This window comes from Solea senegalensis, linkage group LG9 (assembly GCF_019176455.1).
Source record: "Solea senegalensis isolate Sse05_10M linkage group LG9, IFAPA_SoseM_1, whole genome shotgun sequence".
Taxonomy (NCBI): domain Eukaryota; kingdom Metazoa; phylum Chordata; class Actinopteri; order Pleuronectiformes; family Soleidae; genus Solea; species Solea senegalensis.
Window position 1 is genome coordinate 3,558,565 of NC_058029.1, and position 12,704 is coordinate 3,571,268.

General features: G+C 43.4%; 1 protein-coding gene across 4 annotated transcripts in view; it reads right to left on the reverse strand.

Annotated features, from left to right (window-relative positions):
- Positions 1 to 12,704, reverse strand: part of sema6e (sema domain, transmembrane domain (TM), and cytoplasmic domain, (semaphorin) 6E) — a 174,120-nt gene that overhangs the window by 90,057 nt on the left and 71,359 nt on the right. For all 4 annotated transcript variants that reach the window (XM_044033667.1, XM_044033666.1, XM_044033664.1 and 1 more), the window contains one exon: positions 11,571 to 11,772. The gene's annotated coding sequence lies outside the window, so the exon portion shown is untranslated. The remainder of the gene's footprint in view (positions 1 to 11,570; positions 11,773 to 12,704) is intronic.

A 12,704-nucleotide genomic window follows, 5' to 3' on the forward strand; every position in this document is an offset into this window, starting at 1 on the left:
AGTAAAATAATAGCATAATAACCTATGAACAACAAGAACCCCTTTGTTTTTTCTCCTTTGTTTTACATTTAATGAAGGATAATGAAATTTCTTGAGAAATATAAGTGCAATTTCAACAATAGCAAACTGGATCTATAAAAGGCACAAACATTTAGTCACGGGTATCTGGAGCATTTGACATTACGTTTAGATTAGTGTGAAATTTTAACAAATTCATCCTGTGGGCCGGATTGGACCCTCTGGCGGGCCAGTTCTGGCCCCCGGGCCGCATGTTTGACACCCCTGCACTAGCCCGACTCGTGATGTCATAACCAGGGAAAACCAGATCAGTAGATCAGTTAAAAAGACTCGACAATCCTGAAAACGTGGGTTAATCTCCAACATTTAGCAAAGGAAATGTCTAAAATCTAAAATCGAGTACTGCAGCCGGCCACCAGGGGGTGAGACAGATGCTTTGGCTTTACTGTTGGTCGGCTGTCATAGTCTCATCCTTAAACACAGGCCATTCGTCGAGCTAATGATGACAATAATAAGAACATCTTTGTGGTGTGCAGCGCTGCCTCCGAGATAAACCTGGACGTTTTATGCAGAATCAAAAGAACAATAAGAGCAGAACGGAGAGGACTCAGATTTGCAATTTGCCGTTGAAGTGTTTGCTAAAGCAAGTGTTTGACTAAATATGATGGCGCGCACACACACACACTTGCAGGAGCCATAAACACTTGCTCTCTGTTCGACTGTGTGGAGTTTCTCCGAGCTGTGACTTTTTAAACTCTGTGGCCTGTGGCCTGGCTGACATCCAAAATCAAAACAAATGTGCTCTTAGAGGAAACTGCAGAACAGATCGTGTCCAGAAACAAGAAAACAGGGGCAGGAAAAAAGAAAGAACGCTGTTAAAAATACGTTAATATCATTCACAGGCATGCTTGTAATGTAATGGATACGATGTCATTTGCATTCAGTGTTTAATCAAACATGATCTGATGTGATGAGATTCAGATTTTTGCCCAATAAATTTGGCAACTCACCAGTTTAAACGTGTGCTACACAATGCCGCCGTTCAGCTTAAAACGGTGCCGTTACAACCGCCTCCCACAATTACAACAATCGAAAACCAGCGGAATTTGAGCAAATGAGTCACTTCTCCGTCAGAGGACGGAGGCAGATTCACACTTTAATCTCCGTGATTCCGTGTCTTTTCTTCTTTTCCTCTCGGTCATTCGGTGAAAGTGCAGACGTCTTCTCCGTGTGCTTAAGCCCTTCGGCCATATGGTGCTGCCGCCCCGACCATGACACAAAAGACTGTTTTTTTTTAATCAGTCCTCTCAATGACGGGGCAAAAAAAAACAAAAAAAAAAACAAAACCACACAGTGCTTTGAGGCATGCCCGAGGCGATCGCCTCTGCAGCCAGGCCTGAGAACGCTGCATGTGCTCCCACCTTGTAACAAGAAGAAAGGAAGGAAGGAAGGAAGGAGAAAAACAGTGGAGTTCACTTCATAAGTCTGTGGCTCTCTGATCTGTTTAAGATGGCTGCTTCCTAACAATTTACACCATACAATTTCCACTCGCCGCCTGGATAAGGAGCACATTTTCGGGACTCGAGCGCTGAGGTCTATCTTTCAACAAATCGCCGCTTTCTCTTTCACTCAGCTTTGTGGAAAACCCCCCCCCCCCCTGTATTTAAGCCCTCGGTATCACCACTCTTTTTTCCTGAATCGGATCAAATCCATCCATCCATCCATTTTATACCACTTTATCCTCCACAGGAGGGTCGCAGGGGGAGGTGCTGTGCCAATCTCAGCTGACATAGGCCAGTCCATCGCAGGGCCACACATAGAGAGAGACTAACAGCCATTCGACCAGTCTGTATGTTTTTGGACTGTGGGAGGAAGCCGGTAATTAAATCAGGAAGAGTGCAAATACAATACCAATGTTTTTGTTATGGTTTGGCAACAGTGTGAGGGCGCGAAGGCAAAAAGATGCTACACATGTTATTAAGTAGGTCTCTCACATGTTCTGACATCAATGTCTGATTTGATTTCACTATGGATTAACACTCTTTGACAACGACAGTTCAATGACTTGCGAAACTTGTTGATTTAGCCAATCACATGGAAGCAGCTCGATGGATTTAGACCAAAGGTGTCCAAAGATATTGTAATGGCCTCTCAGACCTTTTTCGAACAGTAAACATTACATACAAATGCACAGCAAAAATCCTTTTTAAATGACAACGTAACCGAATCTAAGCCGTGTCGGAGTGAAAGAACGATAAAGAAAACCTGTCTTTCTTTCACACCTGCAGTCAAAGACAGAATCTGTTTGTCACAGGTGGGTTTTGGTATAAAAGCACAACTCCTTACCAGCAAACCTAATGGGGATAACATATAAACGATTTCCTGTCTAAGTCCCTTCCGGGCCATAAATAATACATTATAAAACCGGAGCTGCAGGCCATGCAACATCTGACCAAGGGCCGGACTTTGGACATGGACAAAGGTTAAGTTAAGCCCTGTCCACATGGCAACAGAACGAAATGTAAACAATTTTTCTTCTTCTAAACAATAGAGTACATAAGCCAGGCCTGTAAGTGGCATCTTCAAGGCCACTTCACCAAAACAGAGAAGAAGATAATGTATAAATTTGTTGTCTACATGAAAGCACAAGGGCAGAGTATGGACATTTTCCCCCCTCTGGGACCAGTTTTCAAAGAAATACAGTTTCAGGGCTCCTAAAACACTGTTTTCCTGTGGATGAAACGCCCATGTGGTATTAAAAATGAATAAATAAAAAAGGTTTCCGTGTGGACAGGCCCTAAGTGACTTTGAACATGTTTGTGGAAGCCACATGGGCTTATCTGAATGTTTCTACTTAGAGTTCCACGCACAACCGCCTTTTCAACCAAGGTATGACGAAGAAGACTATCCCTGGACGCACATGTCAAACCGACAGCAGCAGAGGTTCTCAACCACACGTTACAGGGTCTACATAATACCTGAAGAAGTGGCCGGTGAGTGTGTTCTGCTTCGGAGATTCTCAATGAACTGAGAACATTGTGTCAAAACTCTTTCATAATCTGAATCGAAACCAGAACATCTGCCTTCAGTGGAGGAGTTCCTGGTGGTCCTGCCATGCAGCTTCACTATTCTGTCACACACACATACACAAAGATCTGGCGAGACTGACTGGATTGTCCACAGGAAAAGAAAAAATAAAATATCAATCTTGAGATTTCATGAATTTCTATCTTTGTTTTTAGGCAGCTGGCTTTAGTCGACAGTGCTAATCTAATGTCACATATGACCTATAGCTGCAGTCTTTATGGCGCACTGTGAAGCCAACTGGTGACAGCAAGAATATCCAGAGAGAAAAATAGCTACCACTTCACTTTGGCAGCGGGAGCGTGTCAGGCCGACAAGTACAAACACCTAAACGCTAAAAAGCAGAAATCCTGAAGCGGCTCCATTGGATCTCGGCCAACTGTCCAAACAGATCCATTTTAATGTGCAGAGGAGTTATCTGAAGGGTGAAAGTGACACAGCTTTAATGGGCAACTATATGAACTTTAGTATAATTGAATTAATTTGGGTTTTGCCCTCAAAGTAAATATTATTCAATAGCAAGGAACATTACCATAAATTAAACTTAATTCCACGGCAACTCTGACAAAAGATTTGCCACGGTATGACCTTCATGTGTTGCTTGAGAAATAAAAAAATAAAATAAATTAAACTGTTGAACCCTGGCATTTTGAATTGTAATCACCAACAGTCTCGAGTCGAACTTTTTCGGAGGACATCCTGACTTTCACCCCAACTCGAAATGATCCCACCCTCATTATCCAAACTTACTACGGCCGTCAAACCCGAGCCACGGCCATGAAATTGCTTCGGGATAAGAGGATTGAGGTTAAAGTACGGCTCACATCCACAGTATGTGAATCGTGTTCCTGACACAGATGTTTAGGCTGAGTGGGTGTGCAGGAAGGCTGCAGCCATGTTTGCTGACATTGTAGAAGTAGTTATGCTCTTTAAGGAGGATTTCTCTCCCCATTACAGGGAGATTATTTATTTTGACACGGCTGCAGATTTGTTTTTGCACGCCATGTTGTTTTTTTTGGGGGGGGACCACTAAAAATGGATAAGTGTATGAACGCTGGTCCGAGTTATGGGCAGTAAGGTCTGCATATTTTGTTGCTGACTGTTACCGTTTTTCTGACAGGAACTCCTGAAAATGTTCCTTTCCCCCCCCCGAGTTTGCCTTTCTCACATGGGCACACTTGGACATTATTTGGAAATTTGACAAGGGAGCTGCCAAGAGCGCTTCTGAAAACCCTTTCTGAAGGACTTTTGCAGAACTCTGCGTTCTCACATACAGCCCCCACGGACGGTTTGAGGGAAAGAAAGTCTGAACTTCGGCGTGTGTCTTAAAGTAGCTCGTGAAAGAGCTGTTATCGCAAAGTGACGGCAGTTTTTCTCCTCACAGTTTGCCACCTGTGCTCAAGCAAAGACATGCAATGGGACATTTCTGGTGTGTTCTTTACGGCGACAGGGGGCAAACACACTGCAACGACCCAAAACACATGCAGGAGGAGAAACAAGGTGCATGTTCACAAATGCTGCAGATTCAAATACACAAACAAAAACACATGCAGGACAGAAAACACTGGCAAGTGCCAGAACACCGGCAAGCCCACATGTCCCAAAACACCGGCATGTCCCAAAACACCTGCAGGAGAAGAAACAAGGTGCATGTTCACAAACGCTGCAGATTCAAAAACACAAACGAAAACACACGCAGGACAGAAAACACTGGCAAGTGCCAGAACACTGGCAAGTCCCAAAACACCGGCAAGTCCCAAAACACACATGCAGGAGGAGAAACAAGGTGCATGTTCACAAACACTGCAGATTCAAAAACACAAACGAAAACACACGCAGGACTGAAAACACTGGCAAGTCCCAGAACACCAGCAAGTCCCAAAACACTGGCATGTCCAAAAACACCGGCAAGTCCCAAAACACCAGCAAGTCCCAAAACAGCCAAGTCCCAAAACACAGGCAAGTCCCAAAAACACCTGGCAAGTTCCAAAACACTGGCAAGTCCCAAAACACGCGCAAGTCCCAAAACACCAGCAAGTCCAAACACCAGCAAGTCCCAAAACACCAGCAAGTCCCAAAACACCGGCAAGTCACAAAACACAGACAAGTCACAAAACATTTGTGCTTGCCCCCCTCTGCCGACAGAAATGACAATGGAAGCATACTCAAAAACGGAAGTGCTTGGGTCTGTGGGAGCGCTTGTTTTTGTGCAGTTCTATGATCAGCCGTTATCGTGCTCAGGGACTACATAAGTCTTACTTTATTAAAAGAGGTTGTCGTTTCTGTCGGCCGAGAAGGGCAAACGCAAATGTTTTGGGACTTGCTCGCTTCCAATTCTGCACGTGTTGTGGGTCATTGCAGTGCGTTTGCCCCTGTCGGCCACTGTAGTTTTCTGTTAGTTCTGTTTCGTAAAAAAGCTAATTGAACATGCCCTGATGCGTTTCATCATTTCATCTTTACCACATGACGATAACTACTCAGTGATAAGTCAGAAAAAAAGTGACTTTGAAGTCTGGATATGTGTCTGAGAGGCTTATTTCAGAGGGAAGTCGATACGAATGCCTCTGTAGCTGTAACACTCGCACAAACACTGATCAATAAAATTATTCTTCCTCTCCTTGAGGAGTGAAAGGGTGTCAACCATTTGAGATCTCTGCTCCTGTGCTTTCTTGCTTTTCTTCAAGCACCTTTTATGTTCTCTCTTGTGGCCTAAAGGGATCTCCGTAGCTCCCACTCGGATGACTCCACAGATGCCCGTCAGGAAGGCAGGGGAAAGCGCCACATGTGCGGATCGATATGGCCTGCTAATGGTCCGCAGGTTGGCTGAATAATAATCCACCGTGGGAAAGTTATTCCGTCACGTTTAACTCGAGGAAACCTTAAGCCAGTAATTGTCCGTCCTCACTGAGCGCAGGTATTTAATGAAAAGAGAATTTGTTCCATTAATAATTTCCAGCTCATTTGAAAAACCTCTCATTTAATTTGGAGCCAAACAGTAACTGGTTCTCTCCTTTCTTGTGCTATAAGTAGAGTTGGGGATGTTCACTTGTTATCATTCATTCAGCTAAATAATAAAGTTTTTTAAGGCTCACTATTGCAGAAATATCCACTGACAGAGTAAATTGAATCATTCGTTGATTTGTGCCAGCGTCTGTGGAGATTTACTAAAGCAGCCAAAAGACATAAAGACACGTTTTCCACTAGTTTTGGTCAAACTACGAGAGCTCGACACATTACTTGTTTTTATTTGAGCTGTTAGATCTTGTAAATACTATTTATCGGCGGAGAACGTCATCTTATCCATCTGGGAATTGTGACTCATGGTTGGATAAATCGTTGTATGAATAAGTTTCTCCTAGAAACTGTCCAAAATAATTAGATATTTGAGTATTTGACTGACAGCAGCTATGGGCTTTATTTTATTTTCTAGTCAAGTGCAGTTAGGGTTCTCTGGATGTTATTGAGAGACGGTGAAAAGGCCATTAGGATGTTTCCACTCTGCTCTATGAATGAGTGCACTTGCTTTTAGGGGTAAACTACAGAGGCGCTGATGCTGAGCATGTTTGGTGGAAACAAATTATAAACGAACATTGATTATTTCTAATTAATTTAAATTAGATACTAGAATTGCCTTTACACTTGACAAGCAATTTAAAACCCAGACCGGGCAGTGATGACTTTGCAGACTTTAAGTCAACTCAATGTAGTTTTTCAATTACATAGACGAAAAGTTCCGATGGAAACAGGCTTTTCCAGAATGTGTGTATTTAAACAGGCTGACCTGTGACCTTAGCAAGAATATTTCACTTCATATTTCCCGGCAGAAAAGCGTCTACTGACGACCTGTGCGACATAGGGCGATAGGCGGCGTACACACCCTGGACAGTCCGCCAGTCCATCGCAGGGACACATGTAGAGACAAACAACCATTCACTCTCCCATTCACGGTCAATTTAGAGTGTCCAATTTTACCTAATCCCCATATCGCATGATTTTGGACTGTGGGAGGAAGCTGTAAAACCTGGAGAAAACACACGCACACATGGGGAGAACATGCAACCTCCATGCAGAAAGGCCCTTCTTCCAACCGGGGCTCGAACCCGGGTCTTGCTGCGTATGCAAGAGTGCTAACCACTACACCAACCGTGTGGCCCATCCAAAATTATATTATTAGTTATATGCATGGCTCTTTTCTACGGTTTGCAATATTTTTTTACAGCACAGAAAAAATAGATAATCAACCATGGAAGGAAATCAATAAGAAGTCAGGCTGATGTGCAGAATTAATAATGACACTGCTATCAATACAATCCATTCTAATCTCTGCTGCTTCCTGCTGCAAAGTAATATAGGTGCTTTTTTTTCTTTCTTTTTTTTTAATTCCTGCTCAACTGTGAAGAAAAAAGCCATTTAGGGAACATTTCCACATCCCTGAGCCACAGCCTAATGAGCAGTGCCAGTCCTGTAATACAAACTACGGTCTTACCAGACGTTACGTTGCAATGACAAAACACCCATGGGGATTTTAGGCAACCTGTACCAAAGCCACATGGGTAAACATTGTTAAGACAACAGGGCCACCGTAAATAGAACAGCCTGTTGACATGTACAATACATCAGTGATGGTATGTGTCTCTATAGTAGGCTGGGTGTTAAAGCTCCCAGACTCCCACCAGCCTACCATTAGTCTGAGCTCTGTCTCGCTGTCAAAAATCCCTCAGCATCCGCTCGCCTCTCCAAGTGGAGCCAAGCAGAGAGCCTGTGACAGTTAGCGAGCGCCTCCACTGCACCCATCATTGATACTAATGGGAACGGAAGGCTGATGTAGGGTGGCATGTGCGCTATAGTTCGCTGGGGTGTGTGTGTACTGGGGGTTGGGGGTCGGTGGGGGATAAGGAAAGTCAGGATTACACAAGTGGAGCATGTGGGCTTGCTCTGCGGCACGGAGATCAATTCATGCCGCTGCAGCAAATGGCATGACAACCAGTCTCCTCCCCATCGCCATCTGCCTCCTCTGTGCCAATTTGTCGCAGCACATCCAAGTGTGGCCTTGCCCTCATTTAACACCGAGCGCGAGAGCCCGACTCGGAGAAAGAGGGGGAAAAAGGGAAGGAGGAGGACGGAAATAAGAGCAAAGACAAAGACGACAGCGAGCGAGGTCAACTGGAGTTTATTAGAGGGCGAAGCGATGAATATAGAAATGGGCCGATCCAGGGTGCAGAGACGAACGTACTTGAGAAACTAGAGAAAACGTGACAGAAAACTAACCAAACCTGATGGACTGGTTACTGTAGTACAAGTTAAGGCCTGGGTAGTACTTTCTGCACCACAGCTCGATATATATATACCAAAATGAGGGTCAGTCGAGTGTTCTTCAAACTTTCAAAACTCTCTTATTGCAGGAGTTTGCCCTCATTTGTGTCCCAAGAGCCGGGTTGTACATAACGTGCATACCATCTTCTTCATCAGCCATGTCAGAGAGGCTAGCAACAGGCCAGGGTGACCAAATACAGACCAGACGCACACTATCACATAAATAAAGTACATTCATGAAACAGTCCTTTAGTGAGACACTAAGCCGTTAAGTGTTCCTGATGCCGCGCCACCAGTGTGTGAATGTGCGGGAAATGTACAGTGCAGTGTAAAGAGCTTATATTGGTCCATAGACTCGACAAGCACTGTTTTAATGCGGTCCGTTTACCATTTGCCATAATGTTTTCTTGATATGGTCGCTGAACAGGCGGACGCTAATGCCAGGGTTCCTGCAGAGACTTGGCGGGGGTGGAGAACAGGGTTCAAGCTTTGTTTAAAAAAATACAAAATGGTTCTTCACCACATTTAGCAGGAAAAATGTTTCCGATGTTATGTTTTCGTACAAAAAGATCCCTTCATTCATAAAGCATGTGGGCCATGAACAAATGCTCATACATCCAAAACTATGCATCAAACTCGCCACCGTTCTCCAGTGGGAAGGACACAGTGTCTGCATTGTCAAGGGAGTGGGTGACAAGATATGAAAGCAATGCCACTCGTCCTCCCTCCCTCCCTCCCTCCCTCCCTCGCTCTCTCCTGTTTTTTTGGCACAATAATACTTCCATTCAACTCGGCGGTCTGATCGCGTTTCACGCCTGTGCACCCGCAGCGACTACCGTTCTGTCCCATTTCACCCCCCTTTTGATACGTCTTTGTGTCACCGGTAATGACAAGCAAGAAAATGGCTGTTCACATCAGGGCCCTCGTGCCACCGCGATTGCCAGGGACCCGGCATCACAACCTCGATCCCGTACTGTTGTCAATCCTTCTAAACAAACCATCACCTTTTGTTTCCCGGGCTGTCAGCGCCGAGCCGCGGGCTTGTGTTCACTCTTTAACTGACGCACAATGCAACTGCAATGACCCGGCGATGCACACGTGCACAGTCGGCCAAAAGAGGGATCACGGCACAACAATAGTGGGGCGCTTTGAGAGTGGACACGGACGAAGAGACGGCGGTGAGCGTTCAAAATGCTGAGCGAGAGCTCGCGGGGGACAAAACACTTGTTTACCCGAGCGTGTGAAAAAAACAACACGCTTCAAAACCTCCGCACTCAGGTATGAGTGTGATGGGGAGAGTCATTAAGTGACTCGCAGGGCGTGAGCTTAAAAATACAGGAGATGTAATCGTGTCATTACATCTTCCTCCTGCAATCATCTTCATCGCCATCTGTACTGCGTGGGATTGTTGTGTCCTATATGCGGCGACAACAATGAGAGCACGGGTCGATGCACAGTTTAGCGTTAAGGGTTTGAATCTGTGGGTACCTGATGATTCGGGGACAATTCAGAAGGCTACAATTCAAAGATAAATCTATTATTAATGTATCTTCATGCCTCAGAATTAAGGATGCATGATATCTGACATTGTGCAAGTATATCAGGAGTGCTTGGGTGAATTACCTATACATATATATATACATATATATATATATATATACATATATATATATATATATATATATATATATATATATATATACATATATATATATACATATATATACATATATATGTTTCATATATTATATATTTACATATACACATATATACAGTATTTATATATACACATATATATATATATAAATATATATATATATATATATATATATATATATATATATATATATATATATATATATATACACACCTGTAGGTAGTAAATAGTAAACTTAAAGGCATAACATTGTTGAAATTACACTTATCTTTCCTCAAGACATTTCAGGTTGTTAAACGCATACCCCATTAAATGTAAAACAAAAGGAAACATTTGGAGTTCTTGTTGTTTATAGGCTATTATGCTTATTATTTTATATTTTATTTTTAGTTTGACACCGCATTAATCTTTTGAAAATCGTTCAAAAACGTTTTTTGGAAGTAAGAAATGTTATAGTTATTTATTTGGCAAATAACAAACTGAATTCATCTTTTTAAACCCACATTTGAGCCGACTCACTGGGCTTTTCTTCTCTGACAAGTCAGATATTAATCAACCCTAACATTTAACCACTAAACGTGAATAAATAACTATAGTTTGACATCTTTATCAAGAAATAATGATGTGCTTTACATTTGAAAATGCATGGCTAACAATAATAATTATATTCTAGGATTAAAAAATATCATTTTGGTTAAAGAGTGTCTACATACTGATGTATTAACCATCACAGAAACAAACACAATATTTGAATGCTTTAGTCTCTTCTGTAGTAAAATTAACATAATATATTTAAAAACCCTTAAGTGTTTACATCCATGATTTTTACTTCACGTGTCGACTGAGACAACGTCTTTCTGAGGAAAACATAGAGAAATAAACCCAGAAAACAACATTATTGATCACTGAGATAAAAGTAACTTTAGCCTCATGATTTCCTAAACTGAAACAAAGTGGAGATAGAAGAGAGAAAGAGAGATAGAGGGAGAGAGAGAGAGAGAGAAGCATTGAAGTGATCATCCGTCTCATTGAGCTGAATGTGACCGAAACTCATTCAAACATTTACACAATATTTACTGCTCTGCTTGTTCCATGTTCTTTTTTTTAAGTCCACTTATCAATGTGAATGTAACGCTCGGGCTGTTCAGCGGTGGTTTGAGAGCAGACGTGGGTTTTCTTCGCTTTCATAATCACTCAAAAGAGAATTTCAAAGCATCTAAGAACGGCGCTCCATTTAGTGCCATTACGTGAAATGCAAAAGAAACTTTTTTTTGCAGGAAAAGAAAAAAACAAACTTTTATTCTCCCTCTTTTAAAGCCCTAAAGAAGAGGTGATGTCGTGCATCGCCAATACGTTTGTGGCGCACACTTGCACTGAACGGTATAAACATAATAAACCACAACAGAGCAAACAAAAAGGAAGAGGAAAAAGAAAAAGGTCAAAAGTCTGTGAAGATGTAAAGCAAATCAAGAAGAACAGGAATCACAAGTGGACTCACAGTCAGGTTCTTGTTTGTCACGCTGAACAGCCTCCTGATCCGCGAGTCTTCCGCTCCTCCCACGTCTGTCGGGGGAGGGGGGGAGGGGCTGCAGAAGTTAGGAAGGAGTGGGTTGATGCAATGGGTGGTGATGATGGGGAACGAGGCCCCCCTTGTGAGGCTCTCCCCTCTGAAAACGTCCAGTCCTCAGTCAACAAACTTCCTGTGGAAACAGAATAATAAAACATAAAGGGTGGAAAAACAACACAATCGGAGCAGCTGCGCCGCTGAAAACCCTCAGGGGGTCTCTGCGTGTGCATCTCTCTTTTTTCCTCTTTTGGTTTTAAAACGGGGCCATTGACCTACAGGGCCCATGTGTGGGAGGGGCCTCTGTGTCCTCTTAGTGTAATCTCCTCAGTCGCTGTGGTGTTATGACAGCACAAGCACAGAGGCCATAAATAGAGCCAGATGTGCCGAGTTACTGGCGCTAAGGAAGCGGCCGGCAAGCGACAGTGGAATATTTATGTGAATCGTCTTCGCGTGATCACAGCCATTAATAATATCAGATTACATATACGGCGCGGCCAATGTAAACGTGCCATCGGGTCATGGTTACTCATTTTCGGTGTCCAAACCTCCTCCCACGCTCTCCGTGCCTTGCGAGAGTCAGCCGCCGTCTTCTGGTAGATAAACTCGCCGCGAGGTCAAAGCTGCCCGCGCTTATGGTAAACCCGTGTGTGTGTGTGGGCGCTCGGAACATGTTATCACAACAATATGGCATATCTCATTACACTGAGTCATATTGGAGGGTTTATCACGGACAGCAGCAGAAATGAAAAGACAAACGATCAATAGACGGTGCAGTTTAATCACCGCGGCACCCGAGTTGCAGCAGACATAAACAACTAAACACAAATATCGCCGAGCAATTAACAAATTGAAGTTTACTGGGTTTTTACTCTGCAGCAAAGATGGAACGGGCAACTTTTCCACAGAAGGGCTTGCGTTTGTGTCTCTGCATGGCAGAACAGCCAATTTCCCTCTCTCTAACCTGCCCAGTGATTTGTCATAAGATTGTGACGCCAGATGTCTTCAAGCCTGCAAAAGGAGTCCGGAGAAGGTGCCGGAGAAGTCCACTCTGATATACGACACTGT